The sequence below is a fragment of the Sceloporus occidentalis genome, unplaced genomic scaffold (assembly GCF_023333645.1).
Source record: "Sceloporus occidentalis isolate IW3139 unplaced genomic scaffold, rSceOcc1.0.p SCAF_5, whole genome shotgun sequence".
Lineage (NCBI taxonomy): Eukaryota > Metazoa > Chordata > Lepidosauria > Squamata > Phrynosomatidae > Sceloporus > Sceloporus occidentalis.
In genome coordinates this window covers 7,076,310-7,096,047 of record NW_028316985.1, presented here as the reverse complement: position 1 = coordinate 7,096,047, position 19,738 = coordinate 7,076,310, and the positions used below count along the sequence as shown (strand labels likewise).

The 19,738-nt window shown below is 41.0% G+C and overlaps 1 pseudogene; it reads right to left on the bottom strand.

Moving 5' to 3' along the window:
- Positions 1-17,383: 17,383 nt before the first annotated feature.
- On the bottom strand, positions 17,384-19,491 carry LOC149311615 (endonuclease domain-containing 1 protein-like; annotated as a pseudogene).
- Positions 19,492-19,738: the final 247 nt, after the last annotated feature.

Below are 19,738 nucleotides of genomic sequence, written 5' to 3'. Positions count from 1 at the left end.
TTATGCAGAGCAGAATGGCTATCTCTTGGGAGTGCTTTGACTGTATCTTCCTGCATGGCAGAATGGGTTGGACTGGGTGGCCCTTGCGGCCGCTTCCAACTCTATGAGTCTATGAAATGGATTTTAACATTATCCCAGAGGCACTCCGTTATGAGGTAATGTCAAGCATCTTCAGATGATGAGGAAGAGCAACTGCACACTTACCCTGTCCTACTACCACCTGCTTTTTCCTGACAGAGGGATCCTCAAGACAGAGCAAATGTGTTCAGGAGATGGGTGGAGGTTTCACTATTTATTGCTGTAATTCCCAGGGATTTTTTTAAAAATCCAAATGATATTTCTGTTGTTTGGGTTATTTTCTGGTAACCTGGCACCATTTACAAAATTTTATTGCCACTCTCAAGTGGGTTTCTTTTAATTCCTGAGACATAATGGGACAACATTTTCCTTTCTCCTTTTGCTTTTTCTCTTTTTTAATTTTTAAAAGAAGTATTTATAATGTCACACACACACACACACACACACACACACACACACACACACACACGTGCCAGTGCATCAGTGACATGCCAATTTTGATATATACTGTACATCTACACACAGACACACATGTCACACTGCAGAATTAATGCAGTTCGACACCGCTTTAACTGTCATGGCTCCATCCTATGAAATCCTGGGATTTGTACTTTGTTGTGGCACCAGAGCTTTATGTCAGAGAAGACTAAGTCACTCACAAAACTACAAACCCTCACAAAACTACTGCATTAATTCTACAAAGTAGATGCAGCCACACTCATATATCCTGAGAAGGGAACAAATGTCCTTCAGACCATAGGACAACCTCTGCAAACCATGCCCTGGTTTAAGAAATCTTTGGGAGAGCCCTAGAGCGGATTCACAAAATTGCTACAAGTTGCACCCCTCAAAAATGTGACAATATGGTGGGGAAGTAGCAGCAGAACAGACAAAATACTAGGTACTATACTATAAGGAGTCACTCTTCATCCTGGAAGAATTCTGAGTTGGATTTGGGGCCCGAGGGTTTTTTGGGCCCAGAGGTGAAACACTCAGTGGGATTATTCAACTCTGGTACATAAAATGGCACCAGGTTGCTTCCCCTCTTCGTCCTGCTTTCCATCCTCTGTGCCTCTTCATGTTCTTCCAGCCTTCTTCTTAATAGCTGGAAGGAATTAGTCTTGGGAAGAGAAGGTTAAGAGGTGGCATGATAGCCATGTTTAAATATTGGAAGGGATGTCATATTGAGGATGGAGGAAGCTTGTTTTCTGCTGCTCCAGAGATGAGGATATGGAACAATGGATGCAAGCTACAGGAAAAGAGATTCCACCTCAACATTAGGAGGAACTTCCTGATGTAAGAGCTGTTCCCCAGTGGAAAATACTTGCTCAGAGAATGGCGGAGTCTCCTTTGGAGGTTTTTACACTGAAGCTGGACAACCATCTGTTGGGGGTGCTTTGATTCTATATTCCTGCATGACGGAATAGGGTTAGACTGGATGGCCTTTGTAGTCTCTTCCAACTCTATGATTCTAAGAAGGAAGAAGGTGGAGTCAAATTGTACAGTGGCCAAATTGTTGATGAGTTAGTCAAGCAATTGTCCATCATCTTTCATTGGCAAATATACATAGAGTGGCAGCGGCGTGCCTCCAGTGTTTATCTCCGTCTGTCAGCCTGCTTGGGAGTGGCAACTGTACCACAAACAGTTTGTGTTTCTTTGCTGCTGTTGCCTGACTATGCAGCAATAGCCCTGCTTGCGTCTTGTCTGGTTTACAACAACCAATCTATCCAACCACAGGAGAAGCACTGTAATTGCTTGTCTTCCCTTTAATAAAGAGTGGCTGAATCTAGATTATTTTTAGCACAACAAGGTGGACAGAGGAATCCGAGACAAGTTTGTTATCAGACACCAGCACTGCATTCTTCACACTTCTGACTTGGGATGCTTTGCTTCTCCTCTTGATAAGGACCAGCATTACTGGGGTAAGGTGGCTTCCCTTTTCCTTTTGCTTTGAGAAAAATTCTTGGTATCCTGTGGCTGTTACTTTACCTGTCCCACATCTTAAGGCCAAATGGTATATTAAAGGAAAAATGTATTAGTGTCATCTTAACTTCCCACCATGCGTTTTCTCAGAGCTGTGCACTTCAACAAACACAAGCATCTTCACCTTCCAGTGACCAGTCATAAAACAAAGCAACAATCTACGTAAGATGTGGAGTTGAGGAAAGCATATGCAAGGACAAACAGACGCATTCCATTATTTAAAGGAGCATTGCTTCTAAATATGGGCTATCTTTATTATCTATTTTGATGCTCAGGACAGTGTTTTGCACTACTGTATTAGGAAAATAAGGAACAGCGCATTCCTTAACCTTCTGTTGGTGCTTATGTTGTTTTATACTGATGGTTTTTATATTGTACATGTAAATGTTGTTAACCGCTTTGATTTGAAGAAAAGCGGTATATAAATAAAAATTTTATTATTATTATTTATTATTTCTACTTTTTCTTTTTCAAGACATGCCTATTTTCTTCTCTGCTAGCATCAACTGTTTTGCATTTGCTTGCCTGTAATTCTGATAACTTAGAATCATAGAGTTGGAAGAGACCGCAAGGGCCATCCAGTCCAACTCCCTGCCATGCAGGAACTCTCCATCAAAGCATCCCCGACAGATGGCCATTCAGCCTCTGCTTAAAGACCTCCAGGGAAGGAGACCCCACTACACTCCGAGGGAGCTTGTTCCACTGTCTGGAAATTCCTCCTAATGTTGAGGTGGAATCTCTTTTCCTGTAGCTTACATCCATTGTTCCTGGTCCTGTTCTCTGGAGCAGCAGAAAACAAGCTTGGTTCTTCCTCAATATGACATCCCTTCAAACATTTAAACAGGGCTATCATATCACCTCTTAACTGCCTCTTCTCCAGGTTAAACATACCCAACTCTCTAAGCCATTCCTCATAGGGCATGAGACCCTTCACCATTTTGGTTGCCCTCCTTTGGACAAGTTCCAGCTTCTCAACATCCTTTTTGAATTGTGGTGCCCAGAATGGGCTTCAGAGGCAAAAACCAAAACAAATGTCTTGTCTGTGTTCTCTTTCTGTTTCATATTGTTTTCTTCCCTTTTCATGACTTCCCATTAAATACTAGATGGTAAGTTTGAGCATTGGACTACAACTTTGGAGACCAGGGTTCAAATCCCTGCGCAGTTATGGAAACCCACTGGGTGACCTTGGGCAAACAAACCACACATTCTCAGCCTCAGAAAAGCCCTTAGGGTTGCCATAAATCAGAAATGACTTGAAAGTGTATCACAACAACATCAATATTTTAGAGAAAAGGAGTCATACTGTTCTCAGGGAGGTTTTTCCCAAGGCAAATGTGCACAGATTTGCATTTGGAGGTGAAGGAACAATATCTTTGGCTTTTGGGCTTTTTTTTAAAAATGGAGACATAGAATAAGGAAATTGTTACATCTTCCTCCCTGAGGTCCATCAAGCAGATTAAAAACAAACTGTAAATTAATCACAATATTAAGGCTGCAAGAATGTTTATACATTATAAGGTTGCAAGAATGTTTTCTGTGAGCCTCAAATATAAATATAAAAGATATTTCAGGTGTCTTGCTCAATTCTTTTTGGTTTTTGATGAATTGCTGCCTCAGTCAGCAACTTCCAGCTTCACTCTGAGTGAAGACCAGAGTCAGGTGTCATATCTCAAAACAACATCTTTAGCATGAATGAAACAGCTGGGTGGTTTCAGGTTGCTTCTGGGAAACTGCTCTTAATTTGAAAAGGTCCTCAAGAAAAGCTGGCCATTGAGATTAAAGTTTCTGATGCAGAGTTTGAATAACAACTTAATAACATTGTGGTGCTTTTTTTAAAAAAAAAACCCTTGGAAGAGTTAAATTCTTTTAGGAATAGCTAAAGGATGAAGTCTCATTTGAATTTTTGAACCCTCCAGTTGAGAGGAAATTCATTGCACAGCATTTCCATAACAATTGGGAACTCCATAGCCCTGTCATTTCCACGGAACTGTTCATTGGAATTGTTGAAAGATAAATTGTGGTCTTTCCAAGACAGCTAGGAGAAGTTTGCAAGCCTCTCAGATACTACTGCAGCCTTTATGTTACCACATTCCCAACAAAATTTCATAATTTTGTAAATAATAATAATAATAATAATAATAGTAATAATAATAGAACCAAAACCTGTCACAACTTCACATGCAACTGTAAAGCCTGTCTGAACAAAACGGATGCCAGTCCCAAACAGGGAAGAACCCAAGTGTGGAGAGGTACTAACTATATAAATCAATGGTTTGACTTCACTTAAACAAGTTAATTGTGTCTGTTTGTCTCTGCACCTTCAAGTCGCCTGTTGATTTATGGTGACACCCCAAGAAATTTCAAAGGGTTTTCTTAAGCAAGGGATCCTCAGAGGTGGTTTTGCCACTGAAAAAGAGCCCGCAACACCTGGCATTCATTGGCAGTCACCTATCCAAGTACTAACCAAGGCTGAACCTGCTTAGCTTTCAAGATCAGACTGGATCTGGTGCTGGAAGGGTCTTCAGCTTATACAAAACTATTGAGCCATTCAAACAACTTTTCATTTGGGAAGAAAAAAGAGTTAGAGTAAATAAATGGCTTACTGTTTTCAGAGACTTCTCTTCCAAAAGAGTTATGCTGTTGTTGGTGTTAACTGCTGTCCAGTTGACTTGGTCTTATGGAAGCGCTATGAATGAGAGACTTCCAAGCCACTCCAAGTCATCACTGAAGTAGCTGCTTAGGAAATGATGCTGAGCAACCAGGCTGCAACTTTTTATCTGTGACTTGGATGAAGGTTGTTGATGAATCATAAGTGGTACATTTGCATACATGGCCATAAAAGAGTAAAAAGGGCAGTCAGAAGACACCAAAGCAGATACTTGATAGATTTACTGCAGAAGAAACACATGACTTCATGTGAGATGATGAACATTGTAAAAGGTTATCAAAAATAAATGTGGAAGCAAAACTTCCTAGTACCTCTGTACTATGTGTATTTAGGATTTCAGGCAAACAATACAGGAAATGAGACTGAAATTTAATTTCTCGTACCCTATGTATTGAAAAACATATGAAAATGTATCAGGAACAAGAATGCTTAACTAAAGAATCCACTGAACATATACAACATGTACAGTAAAGCATAGGTTGAGTCTTGTTTATCCAAAATGCTTGGGACCAAAAGTGTTTTGGATTTTGGAGCTTTTCAGATTTTGGAATATTTTGCATGAGATATCTTGGAGAAGAAACCCAAAGTCTAAACATGAAATTCTCTTATGTTTTGTATGCACCTTATACACATATCCTGCATGTAATTTTATACACAACGTTTTAAATAATTTTGTTCATGAAACAAAAATTGTGCAAATTAAACCATCAGAAAGCAAAGGGGTCACTGTCTTAGCCACCCAAGTGAACAATTCTGGATTCTGGAATATTTGGATTTCACAATTCCAGATAAGGGAGACTCAACCAACAAGCTTTGCTAAAAACGGCAGGCAGTCCAAAATGATATAATGTTATTAATCCAGGTAAAGTTAAGAAAATAGCAGGTGTTATGAAGTGTTCGAGAAGGAAATTGAACCAAAAGTGGCCCACGGAACTGCACATAATGTAAGCAGCCTAAATATCCAGATATGCATTAGTTAAGTCCACTTTAAGTCTAAATGAATGTAACCCTGAGTTTTGATATTGTTTTGGAGGCTTCTCCAGTCAGAATGTTAAATTACACAGACATCAACAGAAAATTAATTTCATTTCACAGCATAGTAACATTGCTGAAGAACCTTTCCACAGACTGATACCTTCATTTCTCCTGATAAAATAATTGCGGTATACCATGAACTTTGACTATCTTTGTATATAGTGTGGTGTAGTGGTTTAAGTGTTGGACTATGACTCTGGAGACCAGGGGTCGATTTCATCTATGAAACCCATTGTGTGACCTTGGGCAAATCACACTCTCTCAGCCTCAGGAGAAGGCATTAGGCAAACCTCCTCTGAACAAATCTTGAAGAGAAAACCCCATCATAGGTTTGCCTTAGGATTGCCATAAGTTGGAAATGACTTTAAGGTGCACAAGAGCAACAACAAACAAGTGCCACAATTATCCATTACTTGCTTCTTTCTTTATGCTCATAAAAAAGCAGAGAGGGCAGCATGAAGGAAATGAAAGTCAGATCTAGACCTCTGTACCAGAGGTACAACATTTTTAAAGACTGTAACAAAAGAAAACAAGCAAGTAGAACTCACTTGTCATGTGTTTAGGATAGCATTCTTTCCATATACTGCAGGGACTAGGGTTGTTTCCTATGGTGAGATAGGCATGGTGCTGTACTCCCAGCACTGGCAGGTTCTTTTTAAATATCTGGACTTTGTACTTTCTTGAGCCACGTGGCACACCTACTTCGTTCCATGTACATGATAAGAAGCATGCAGGAAGGCATCAAATACCTGTTTCTGAAATGTTGTGCAAGCAAAACAGCTCAAGTCATAGAATTTTACCTACTCTTCAAAAATATTATTTAATTCTTTTAGATCTTGGTATGTACCTTAGGACAGAGACACGGTGTACCAGCAATTTGATTTACAGGATCTGAGTGATTTGGAAAACACTTCTGGGAAACTCTGGACAAGCGTCCAGTTTTTATTTTTAATTTATATATTCACACTGCACCGTCAGAAATGTTTTATTTTTTGGCAAGAGAGCTGTATTGATGCACTTCAGGGAACTGCACTAGAGAATTCTACGGAGCTCAATAAACTCCAAATCCTAGGATTCCATAAGATGAAGCCATAGTAGTTATAGTGGTCTCAAACCATGCTCATTCTCTATTGTAAATAACCCCAGATTTCTACCTGAGCCTTTTCTTGCAGTCAGGCTGAGTCTCCCTTATCTGAAACACTTGGGACCAGAAGTGTGTTGGCTTCTGGATTTTTTCAGACTTTGGAATATTTGCATATGCATCACGAGGGATCTTAGGGATGGGACCCAAGCCTAAACATGAAATCAATTTATGTTTCATATACACCTTATGAACATATCCTGTAGGTAATTTCATACACAATATTTTAAATTATTTTGTGCCTGAAACAAAGTTTGTGTACAATGAACCACCAGAAACCAAAGGGTGTCACTATCTCAGTGGCCCATGTGGACGATTTTGGATTTTAGAGTATTTTAGGAATATCAGATAAGGGATACTCAACCTGTACCCCAAATGCAAAACTCTGAAAGCCAATTAATAAAACATAAGAAAAAGAACAACATGTACAAACAACCAGTTCTCATTCTTCTGGAAACCCATCACCCAAGCAAACCCAATACTTGGTTGTGTCACCTTGTTTTGACTGGGCAGCAGGAGCACAGTATGGCTATGGTCATAGACAAACCTTTCTCCTGTGCTCAGACTGATTGGTTTTCTGCCACCACAGGGCTTAAAAGGAAAAGGTAAAGGTAAAGGTTAAAGGTAAAACCTTTGACAAAGTTGTCATGTCTGACAGTAGGGGGTAGTGCTCATCTCTGCTACTAAGCCAAAGAACCAGCGTTGTCAAAGATGACTCCTTGGTCATATGGCCAGCATTACTGCATGGAACGCTGTTACCTTCCCACCAAAGTGGTATCTATTAATCTACATGCACTTTTACATGCTTTCAAACTTCTAGGTTGGCAGAACCTTCTTTAAACCACAGGGTTTAGAGAGGGCAAATAATGAGAGTGAATCAAGCTCTGAGGGCATGGCTCACTTGATGCTCTTTTCGACATGAGAAATGCTAGATGGTGTTCATCAATCACAAGTGGCTTCATGAAGTGGATGAGTCCCACTTTCATGGAAACTGTTTTGAGTGCTTAGTGGAACATCACAGAACCCCTCAACCAAACCGCACAGTTCCAGCGAACTGGCCTATTTCCCCTGTCTTGAGTAGTCTTGATGAAAGACTGAACTAGACAAGTCATGCCCTAGACTAGATTGAACTAGACAGCCAGTGCACTTCATTCATTCAGTGTAAATACTATTCAACCATTCCATCGTTTAAAATTATAAGGGAGAAAAAAAAAAGAAGTGAGCCAAAAGAGTCATTTATTCTTTTGCACAGATAAAACACTCCTCTGTTGGTCTGTTCAGCCATCTCCAAAAGGCCATGTGGAAGCGCAAGTCATTGGGAATTTGCAAGGTCTGCCCAGTTGCAGTTGTATCTGCCCTTACAATATGGTTCTTGTAGAGCCTTATCACATGAGAAAAGAAATCTGAAACAGAGTGGGAGAGCAGCAGCTTTCTCTGTGCCTCTCCACAGGCTGTCATAACACTTCTGTTTTCTTCCTGAGAGAGATGGTTGTAAAAGTGTGTCTTTTGTTATGCTGGAAAAATCCATTTGACGAAAGGCATGCTTTTATGACCATCTCCCTAGGGAAGGAGAATGGAAGTGCTGTGATGGCATGCGGAGAGGCCCAGAGAAAGCTGTTGCACTCCCGCTCCATAAGGCTTGTATTTGAAGGGGCATAGCTGTGCAGCGAATGGGCCAATAGCTTCATTTTCCAAAGTGCACTGACCACTTTGGTTTTATTCTAGATACAAATGGAGCTGTCCAAAGTGCTGAGGCTACTTTGGGAATAGGATTCACCCCGGCATAGAAACCACAAGCTGTCCCTGCAATGAAGCGTGATACTTAACATGTTGGTAAGTCCCAAGGGTAAGTCCCATTAAGTAAGTCCTTTGCAAATGTGCTGATGACTGCAGCCTTGGGATTCTTTCTACACATTAAACAGGATGGAGATATTTGCTATGGGAAATGCACAGAAAGGCTTTTTACTAAAGCTGTTGGATCCTTTCTTGATATCGGGGGCTTTGTATGGACTTGAACTATGCAACATGCCTCCTTGTATCTTTCTTTCACATAACTGAAAAAGGCCATGCTGGATGATAATCAGTTTTCTATCATTCTGTCGTCAACCTTTATTGCGGTTAACAAATCATAAGCCAAAAACAAAAGCGTTAAAATACATTATAAAAAACACTATACATTATTAAAACAAAATTACATGGTTTACAGGTTTTAATAGCTAATATGAAAAATTTTGCCAATCCTTTTTAATGCTGTCACTGAACCATAGTGAAAACACAATTGGCACATTCTTTATAGCCACATCATCTTCTCAACACAACTGTTTTAGCTCTTTTCCCATACCTTGGATCACACATGCCATGTTCTGGATCTGTAATGATTCCAGGGCACTGATCCACTCAGTTCGCAGGCCAACTCAGGTGCAATGATACGTGATAATGAAATGTAGTCAAAGGTGAACCAAAGCAATGGTTTATTGGTTACATGGAGATCTCAACCAGTATTTGCTGAGTAGTAATCATGAATATAGAAAGCCATCATGATGTAGTAGTTTGGGCATTGGACTATGACTTTGGAAACTATGGTTTGAATCCCTGCTCAACAATAGAAACTCACTGAGTGACCTTGGGCAAGTCACACTCTCCCAACCTCAGATAGAACATTCTTATCATAGGATGAACCAAACTTGCTCAACCTGCCAGGAGAGGTGCAACTACTGAAACCCGCATTGTTATTATTTTTTGCTTCAGGCCTGCTTGGTTAACTAGTAAATGCCCAGTTACTGTGTTATGCATCTCTTAACAATATAAAACACATATGAGAGATATGTATATTCCTTACAAATTCTTTTAGAAATTTCAAACCTCTACAGGAGCAAAGTGACACAGAAGGTCATTCCAGAATTGTCTCAGCAAGTACTAATCACGTCACATAATTTTATTTTATTCATTTAATCAACCCTTACTAAATCTATCTCATCCCCGTATTGTTGTTGTTATTGTGTGCCTTCAAGTTGTTTCTGATTTATGGCAACCCTATTACAGGATTTTCTTGGCAAGATTTGTTCAGAGGGGTTTGGCTTTTCCTTCCTCTGAGGCTGAGAGAGTGTGACTTGCCCAGTTGCTTTCCATGGCTGAGCAGGGATTTGAACCTTGGTCTCGAGTTCTGGCCCAACACCCAAAGCACTACACCATGCTTGCTCTGTATATTTATGAAATTGTCACAATAATCACATTCTCGCCAATGGGGAAAAAAATCTGGATGGTTTGATTGATTGAATGTACATCTTGCCTTTCTCCCAAAATGGGATACATTGCAGTTCACTTCACAAATAGTCCAAACTGAACAAAAGCACCCCATCTAGGGGTCCCCCCCCACAAACTCCCCCAGCCCTCCAAAATGGACGAAGTATGAAGTGGCGTCATGCCATTTTCAGTGCAAGAGAAATGTGGCTGTGTGGCTTGCCAGGTGTGTGTGAAAACTGGACCCATCCTCTGGCGTAGTTGTCTGTCTCTCTACTGAGAGTAACTGATGTTCCGGAGCCTACCTCCAAGAAATAAACTTGGACGATGCTCTTTTGAAGCCATACCATAGATACATTTACTGTACTTTGCAGACATGGCCATACTCCACAAGATTGGGGGGGGGGGACTTACATTTATCGAGACGCTAATTGTATGGATTGAGATAGAGCGATCAAAATAAATTGAGCTAGGCTATAATACACAGAAGAATTGTTAAAAACATTACTTTGAAATTGGAGAAAATAAGATTTAAATGACAAACATTTATACAAACTGGATAGACATGGGAAATCAATTGTAAATAGGTTTATTTGGAAAACAAAATGTGATGATTATTTTGTATGTTGTTATTTTTATAGTATTTGCTGCAAAGTAGAATTAAAAAAAAGTAAAGTAAACTCTCCAGTGAAGGAGAACTATCACTTTCCAAAGAAGTCTGTTTCACTGAACAAACAGTTTCACCACCAAGTTATTGCAGCTGTTTAGTCAAAATCCTGTTTCTTTTCACTGGAATCCATTGGCTTATGTCCAAATATGATGCAACGCTGAGAATTCACTTACTAATACCTTTGAGAAACCTCCGGCTAGCAGCCTCTTTTTACTAACAGGCAATCTTGTGGACCTTCTTTTTGGAAGAGAGAATAAAAGATCCTTCTGTACTCCTTCCCTGCCATAAACTCCTTCTCACACTCTCTCGCTGCTGTTTTCTCCTTGGCACAGAAGAATGTAGTTTGTGATTGAATGTTAATAAATTGGGCAAAGCACCAGCAAACACTTCACATCTTATAGAAAGATGAACTGTAGTTTTAGTATGCAAAGGCGAACATATTGCACATTTGCAACTAATTGTGCAAAAGAGGTTGTAACATGAACTTTCATAGACTTCATTGATGCATCTGAGGAAGCTGACCAAGGGCCTTACTGCAGCCTTCTATATTCATGCAAATAATATACTGTTATTACAATGGTAGCAATAATGCTATGAAAGAATTTATATTACCTTTTAATAGCATTATAGTCCTTGCTTTGTGATGAATGGTTCTGGTCTAGGTTTTCCTCACAACATATGTTACCCAACAGCCTCCGCTTCCTTTCCCCCTGTTTTGCACATGCATTATTATTATTATTATTATTATTATTATTATTATTATTATTTTAAATTCCTTCTGAAATCTTGCAGCTACGAGAGCAGACCAGTAATCACGACATTGTTTGGGGGATTCATTTGCAGGGATTCAGGATTCTAGAGTTCCATGGTGCTGTTTTAACTTTTAGAACTGGTGGTTCTGTAGATTGTGACACACACTTTTATCCAGCATCAATGGATCATGTGAAAATCCTCTTCATTAAACAGGAAGCTTCATGACTTAACAGAAGCAGGGAGAACAGTTCATGGCACGGCTGCTTGCATGACATTGACCTCGCAGTCTCACTACAGCAGAGCTGAAACAATTTGTACTTGCACAATCATGGGAATGTAGTGCTATTGGCAGTTATTGACAGGTTTCTCTGGTTAATTTGAACTTGTGGAATATTAATGATAGGACAACTGGTCAGCAAGGGATGAGTGCCAACATCATGCAAAAAGGGAAGGTGTCACATGTTATAATCCCACTCTAATTCCATCACTAGCGCCTCGTACGGTAATGTTCCAAGTCTATGAAAATTATATTATACATTATAAATTCCAAGTTAATGAAAGCTTATGTTTCCAATACTTAGTCTCAAAGGTCCTACAAGATCCCTTTGCATACTAATATTCCAGATGAACACTGCTACATTATTTTGGTGATTGTGATCAGTTTGGAAATGTTAAGAAAGTAAATATCAAGTCATGCAAAGTTGAATGTTCATTTTTCCTTTTTGAACCTGAAACCCTGGTTTGCTCAACTTCCCACAGACAGTGCCAAATAACAATCATGCAACACAATTCTGTCAGAATCCATTCAGGAGTGCCCTCGTCCCTCTACATGGGGACGTGAATGTGAAAAAACCACAAATAACAAAAACACTATGCTTTTACCTGAGAGATCATCTCTCTAGGAATCTCTAGGTCCTCCAGGGCAACTTTGTGGTCAACATCTCTCAGACATTGACCATAGAATTGTGCTGGAGGAGCTGCAAATGCAGAGCAGAGTGTTCTCTCTAGGAATCTCTAGGTCCTTCAGAGTGACTTTTAGTTAAAGTTGACCATAGAGTTGCTCTGGAGGACCTAGAGATTCCTAGAGAGAACATATTAATAAAATCCACAAATAATCAAATCCACAAAAGTCAAAGCTGCAAATGTAGAGGGATGAATGCAATTCCCCTCTGTGCTCAAAAAGACTTTGTGTGTGTATGCAAGTCAGTATTGTAGCAAAGAGATATTATAGCACCTTTGATGCTTGTGTCCCAAGAGGCCAGAAGCCGTGCCAAAGCCATGCTTCAATCCTAATGAGAAGGTTTGCACAAAAGTACAGGCCAAGATCATTTATTGGTAAACATATTGTAATGTTCCTCTATAGCAGAACTACAGTGCATTGCCCTCCTCCCCTCCTGAAGAACTCACTTTCTTCCTATATCCCCCCCCCCCCCCCCATGGTCAAATAGTAGCTAGCAGAGCATGGAAGATGGCTGAGAAGTGTTTGGTTCTGTGTAGGACTGCCATCATTCTCTTCCAACAAAAGTGGGACAAAAGTATGCAAAACAAGAGGGTTTTTTTTTTTTAAAAAGCCCACACATGTATGAAAAGCCCTCCCTTGATATTTAACATTGCATACATTCAGCCCCCTATATCCATGGCTTCAACCAGGCATAACTTCAAAATATTAAAAAAATATACAAATTCCAAAAAACAAACCTTGATTTTGCTATTTTATATAAGGAACATCATTTGACTGTGCAAGTCTATATTATGCCACTTCAGCACCTACAGATTTTGGTATCCAAGGGGGACCTGAAACCAAACCCCAGCAGGTTCATCAAGGTCCCACTGTATTTCTCTCTCTCTCTCTCTCTCTCTCTGTATACACACACACACGCACACACACACTCTTACATTCTGAGATCTGTAGTTTATTGCTTCAACTGGCCCAGCTAGCGGGGACATTTTTCAAACACTTTGAGAATTTCCCTGGTTTTCCAGGACAAATGTGTCTATAGACAGATGCACAACAATGTCATGTTCCAGGATCTCTATAAGATGCCCTTTACCATTGTGCCTCTGAGTATTGTGATATAGCCAGATGTTTCTCAGGTATAATCTGCTCTCGACCAGCTACTATGTGGCCAAGGAGATGGGATGTAGCAAGAAACAGGGGTTTATAGTTTTTTGTGGGTTTTTCGGGCTATGAGGCCATATTCTAGCAGAGTTTCTTTCTGACATTTCGCCAGCATCTGTGGCTGGCATCTTCAAAAAACTATGGATGCCGGCCATGAAAGCCTTCAACTTTATAACAGGGGGTTTGTTTGTTATTTTGGTGTATAGGAGAAATTGGGACACAAGGGAGGTAAATAATTATGATCTCAGAGTTTATCACATGAAGGAGATTGGGAGTTTATTCCGTGAATATCCCGGGGGGGGAAATGCGTAATTACGCAAAATGATTTCACACAACATCACACAAAATCCACCAATAAAGAAGTCACAAAGAAGCATTAAAACACATCTTTTTACTTTTGGGATTTCAGCGACAATGCATTTGTGATATCACTTTATTTGTGCAATTGCGTGTGATAATCATTCGCGCAATTACTCGCCATTTTCGCTTTATTTGCAGGATGCTTTAATCTCTCTTTAATGCTGAAATTAGCCCCAGTGTGATAAACTCCCTCCACAATAACTGAAGCAAAACAAAGCAAAGATGCAGGCACCAGTTGTCTTTACACCCATGTAGGCCGTTAACAGGATGCAAACCATTGTTTTCTGCAGAAAACCAACTTCCTTGCTTTCATTTGCAGAAAATCCTGAAATGAAATCATATAGTTGGAAGAGACCCCAAGGGCCATCCAGCCCAATGCCCTGCCATGCAGGAAAAGCACTCCCAACAGATGGTCATCCAACCTCCAAAGAAGGAGATCCACCAGACTCAAGAGGCAGCGTATGCCACTATTCTTCCTAATGTTTAGGTGGGATCTCTTTTCCTGTAGCTTGCATCCTGGAGATTCCTCTATAGGTCCTGGAGACGGAGTCAGTATCAGGCATTATATTTAGCCAATTTTCCTTCCCGCTCATAAGTCAGGGTGAGGCTAGTCCATGACAGGCAGGTCTCAGATGCTTCTACCATCGCTTGAGAGCTGGCTTGAGCTATCAGGCAAAAAGCAAACAGGGCTACTCTTGGTTACAATAAATGCAATGTATCCTGTGCAGGCCAGCAGGACACTGGTGTTTTTGCATATGTATTTGTTTGTGGCTTCCACTCCAAAATATGCCAGTAGTCTGCTAAATGCTGCTGGAGTGAGTGCTGGTTCCATAAGGTTGTCAGATGGAAAACTGTTAATGGTTGTATAGAAGCAGCAATTTCATTATGTGTTGCTTCTTACCTGATTGCATGGCAAGCAACACCTGCTGACAATCCCTCTTCTATCCAGCATTTAAAGGTACAGGAGCCCTCTCTAGTTTTCAGTCTGGCAACCTTACTTTTGTTGCCAGCTGTTCGGTTTCTTCTGTCTTCAGTAGCCATGCACATCAAGAGAAGAGAAGGTTAAGAGGTGATATGACAGCCCTGTTTAAATATTTGAAGGGATGTCATATTGAGGAAGGAGCAAGCTTGTTTTCTGCTGCTCCAGAGAACAGGATCCAGAGCAATGGATGCAAGCTACAGGAAAAGAGATTCCACCTCAACATTAGGAGGAACCTCCTGACAGTAAGGGCTGTTCGACAGTGGAACACACTCCCTCAGAGTGTAGTGGAGTCTCCTTCTTTGGAGGTCTTTAAGCAGAGGCTGGATGGCCATCTGTCGGGGATGCTTTGATTGACATTTCTTGCATGGCAGGGGTTTGGACTGGATGGCCCTTGCGGTCTCTTCCAACTCTACGATTCTATGATTCTATCAGATCATCCTGTTACCACCACTACAAAGCTCTGTCATCTTCCTCTCTCCTTCCTGCCAACTGGAAAAAGACGGGGAAAGTTTGAAGCAGCAGGTTGGCAGGCAAAGAGAGAAGGGAGAAGAGAATAAGTGACTCTTGTTGTTGCTGTTGTGCACCTTCAAGTCATTTCTGACTTATGGTGACCCTAAGAAACCCTACCATAGAATTTTCTTGTCACCTTTCTTCAGAGTGGGTTGGCCATTGCCATCCTCTGAGGCTGAGAGAATGTGGCTTGCCTATGGTTACCCAGTGGATTTCTATGGCTGAGTGGGGATTTGAACCCTGCTCTCCAGAGTCGTAGCCCACCACTCAAACCACTATGCCACAGTGGTTCTCTGGTGCTGTTTTAATTTTGTTCCTTTTTCTTGGTACTGTACAGGTCAAAAAGACTAACCATCTCTAATCTGTAGGTCTGAAAAGCCCAGTAGTCCACCACATCCAGTTTAGAGAAGGAGAAGCAGAAGGCAGATGGAAGGCTTAAATGTGCTATTGATCTGCCTCCTCCTAATCTCTCACTTGAGGCAGGTGCCTAACGTTGGCTCATAATGGAGTGCCTCTGTGACATGATCAATATTCTTTATGAAGGTTTCATGTGGAAAGAAGGATAGAACTTGCAAATGGAGGTAGCAAAGCTCAATGCATTTGTTTGGGAAGGATTTCTTTCTCTGTTTCAAATCCATCAGCTCCTTAGCTGTTCTTGACAGATTGCGGAAATGCTTACGCAACCTTAGTAAAATGCATCCACCAGCTTAATGTGACTGGAAATTTCAATCCCTTTGGTGTAATGGTTTAAGCATTGGAGTAGGACACTGGGAGATCAGCATCTGAAGCTGGCTCAGCCATGGAAACCCACTGGGTGATGTTGAAGGCTTTCATGGCTGGCATTCATACTTTTTGGGAGTTTTTCAGGCAATATGACCATGTTCTAGAAGATGCCAGCCACAGATGCTGGCGAAACGTCAGGAATAAATTCTTCTAGAACATGGCCACATCACCCAAAAAATCCACAGAAAACCACCAAGTGACCTTGGGTAAGTCATACTCTCAGCCTCAGAGGATGATAATAACAACCCTCCTCTGAAGACGTTTGCCAAGAAAACCCTATGATAGGTTAACCTTAGAGTCGCCGTAAGTTGGGAACAATTTGAGTCACACAACAACAACAAATCACAAGCCTCTCTTCACATGAAACAAAGTTATTCCTATGCTTCTATGCTCAAAGGGGCAAGTCCTCATAGGCTGCATTTGCACTGCAGAAATAAAGTCCCACTGTGCTATATGGCAGTTCTTCTTGGGTAAGTGTTAACTGGATCCAAGCCTTAATTGTGGAATATAGGAGGGATTATTCTCAACATAGGAAAGCTACCAACTTCCAGAACTAATCTCTGAGACCCTGACTCTAAGCCAGAGTGCATTCCTGCAACAACAGAATAATTAATAAAGTTCATACTAGAAAAGACTTTGCTCATGTGTGCTAGCCACCATTCACATTGAAAATTTCCATATTGGAAATATTACCGTATTGGGATGCGGCTAAGGCTGCATCTGCACTGCAGAAATAATGCAGTTTGACACCACTTTAACTGCCATGGCTCAGTGCTATGGGACTTGTAATTTTGTGAGATATTTAATCTTCCCTGTCAGACCACTCTGGTGCCACAACATGCTACAAATCCCGGGTTTCCATAGGATGGAACCATGGCAGTTAAAGTGGTGTTGAAGTGATTTCTTAGTAGAAACAATAGGATAGCACTCTGACGGAAAGAACGTATGGACAGATAGTAGTAAAAAGTAACTAGCATTTCTTTTAAAAAAAGCAGCACAAGGTCTGTGAACAAGATTGCTAGCACAATGAAGTGGCTCACTCATGTGCAGCCATGTCTTGATCACCTCTCTCCACATTTTTTGGAGAAGGAATCCAGTCTCTCAGACCAAGAACAGGCGCCTGTGTGCAGCTGGTTTTGAGTTGCAGGCACTGTTGAAAAGATCAACTTTCCCCTTTCCGTAGAGTTTAGCGAGCTCCATCTGCAGTTCATTCAGGGGATATTCCTTTACTTTGTCCTCCACATTCCTTGCCATGGCAGTCCAGGAGATTCTCCCCTTCTTCTCATGCACGCAGCAGGCTGCAGACCAGATGTGGCTGGGCTTGCTGACTCTATTACCTGAGACATACGCATCGCTGCTGGGTACTGCTCCCGCAATGACATACAGATCCCGGCAGAAATGAGCTTGTTTAGCTTTGTCCCTGATACTGTTTTCATATTTTGCCCATGCATGTTTGCTGAGTTTTTTAAACTGTGGGACCATATTGGTCAAGGTGGATGCCGCAGCTCTACTGTTGTTATCAGGTTGATGCTCAATAGGGTTTAAGTGTCCCCATGTATAGTTGAGAAGGTACCTGTAATCGTCTGAAACTGCTTGGCTTTGTTTAAGCTGCCACCGGGAAATTTGGGTTGTTTTCTCATCTTCCATGCTTTTTCCCAGACTGGGCTCGACAAGCTGAAAAGCAGGAATGAAATGCATTTGTTACTATCTGGTTAGGGACACTAGAAAACCAAGGCCATATCCAGGTTGAGTATGCCTTATCCAGAATTCCAAAATACTCCAAAATTCAAAATAGCAATAGGAATATACTGTACATTTTATACCGCTTATCAGTGCACTCAGCACTCTCGAAGCAGTTTACAGTCTGTAACCTAATTCCCCCCAACAAGCTGGATACTCATTTTACCAATCTAAGAAAGGATGGAAGGCTGAGTGGACCTTGGAGCCCTGGGATCAAACTCACAGCCTTGTGGCTACGGTACCAGCATTTAACCACTGCACCACTAAATTGTCCATGAGTGGGGCTCAAATAGTGATACCTCTGCTTTCTGATGGTTTGGTATACAGAAACTTTGTTCTACGCGCAAAATTATTCAAAATATTATGCATAAAATTATCTCTGTGTATGAGGTGTATCCAAAACATATGGGTGGCTAAGACAGTGACACCTTTGCTTTCTGATTGTTCAGCATACACAGACTTTCATGGACAAAATTATTAACAATATTATTTAAATTATTATAAATATTGTGTATATGAAGTTATGTATATATGAAACATAAATGAATGTGATGTTAAGACTTGGGTCCAATCTCCAAGACATCTTGCTATGTTCCAAAAGTCTGGAAAAATCAGAAATCCAAAAAAACTTCTGTTGCCAGGCTTTTAGGACCAGGGAGATTCAACCCGTACAACTTACTTGACTTATGGTAAAGCTGCCTCTCATGGCTGTTTCGTGGGCAGGATCAAAGGAGGTCTGGCACCTCTTCCCATAGCCAGATGCAAATGATGACATCAGCACTGAGATTCCCAGGGATCCTTTAGGTGGAGGAATCCCCTGAAAAGTACTCAGTGAGCCTTCTCATTGGCTGCTCCCACTCTCTGGAATTCCCTCCCACTGTAAGCTAGATCTGGCTCCCTATCTGCTCTCCTTTTGTTACCAGGCAAAGACCTTTTAGTTTAAGCAGAATTTTAACATGTAACCAGGGAAGCTTCTTATTGGGATGTGTGTTTCACTGCCCACAGAATGGCCAGTCTATGAGAATAGGGATCATGTGATGACGTCCCAAATTCAAAATTTGCATCCCTACAGCAGGTATGAGATAGAAGCACAGAAGGCAAACATGCTAGATGTTTCTTGGACTAGACAGGTGAGAATTACCCTTACCTGGGGCTCTATCATCCACTTTTCAATTTTACTTCCATTACCAGGTTTGCATTTGTAAGCAGAGTATATAGGAATGCGCTTGTCACTGTCATACATGGTGGCAAAGCGGTAGGCATTCTCATAGAACTGGCAGATCCTGGCTTGGTTGGAAGGGGTCAGAGAGTCTCCAGGAGGCACCCCATCCAAGAAGAACTCATGGCAAGGTTTAAAATCCTGCACCACCTCGCCCTTTCCAGGTATGAGAAAACATGCAGCCAAAAAGGGCAGGAATGGATGAAACATTGTTATGGTGTTTCCCAAAGTGGAATTCTGGGATCTGAAAGAAAGACAGTTATGCAGGTTACACAATCACTTCTGTGTGATAGGATACAGAGCAATGTGTCATTCCCTTCTCTACACTTTAATCTAACTACAGTCCCAGGGATTCTTTAGGGAAAGACTCTCATTGATGTTTGTAGCATCAAAAAGTGAAAACTTGCATATATGCACAATTTATAATGGGATGCAAATAAACAAACATACAAGGTCC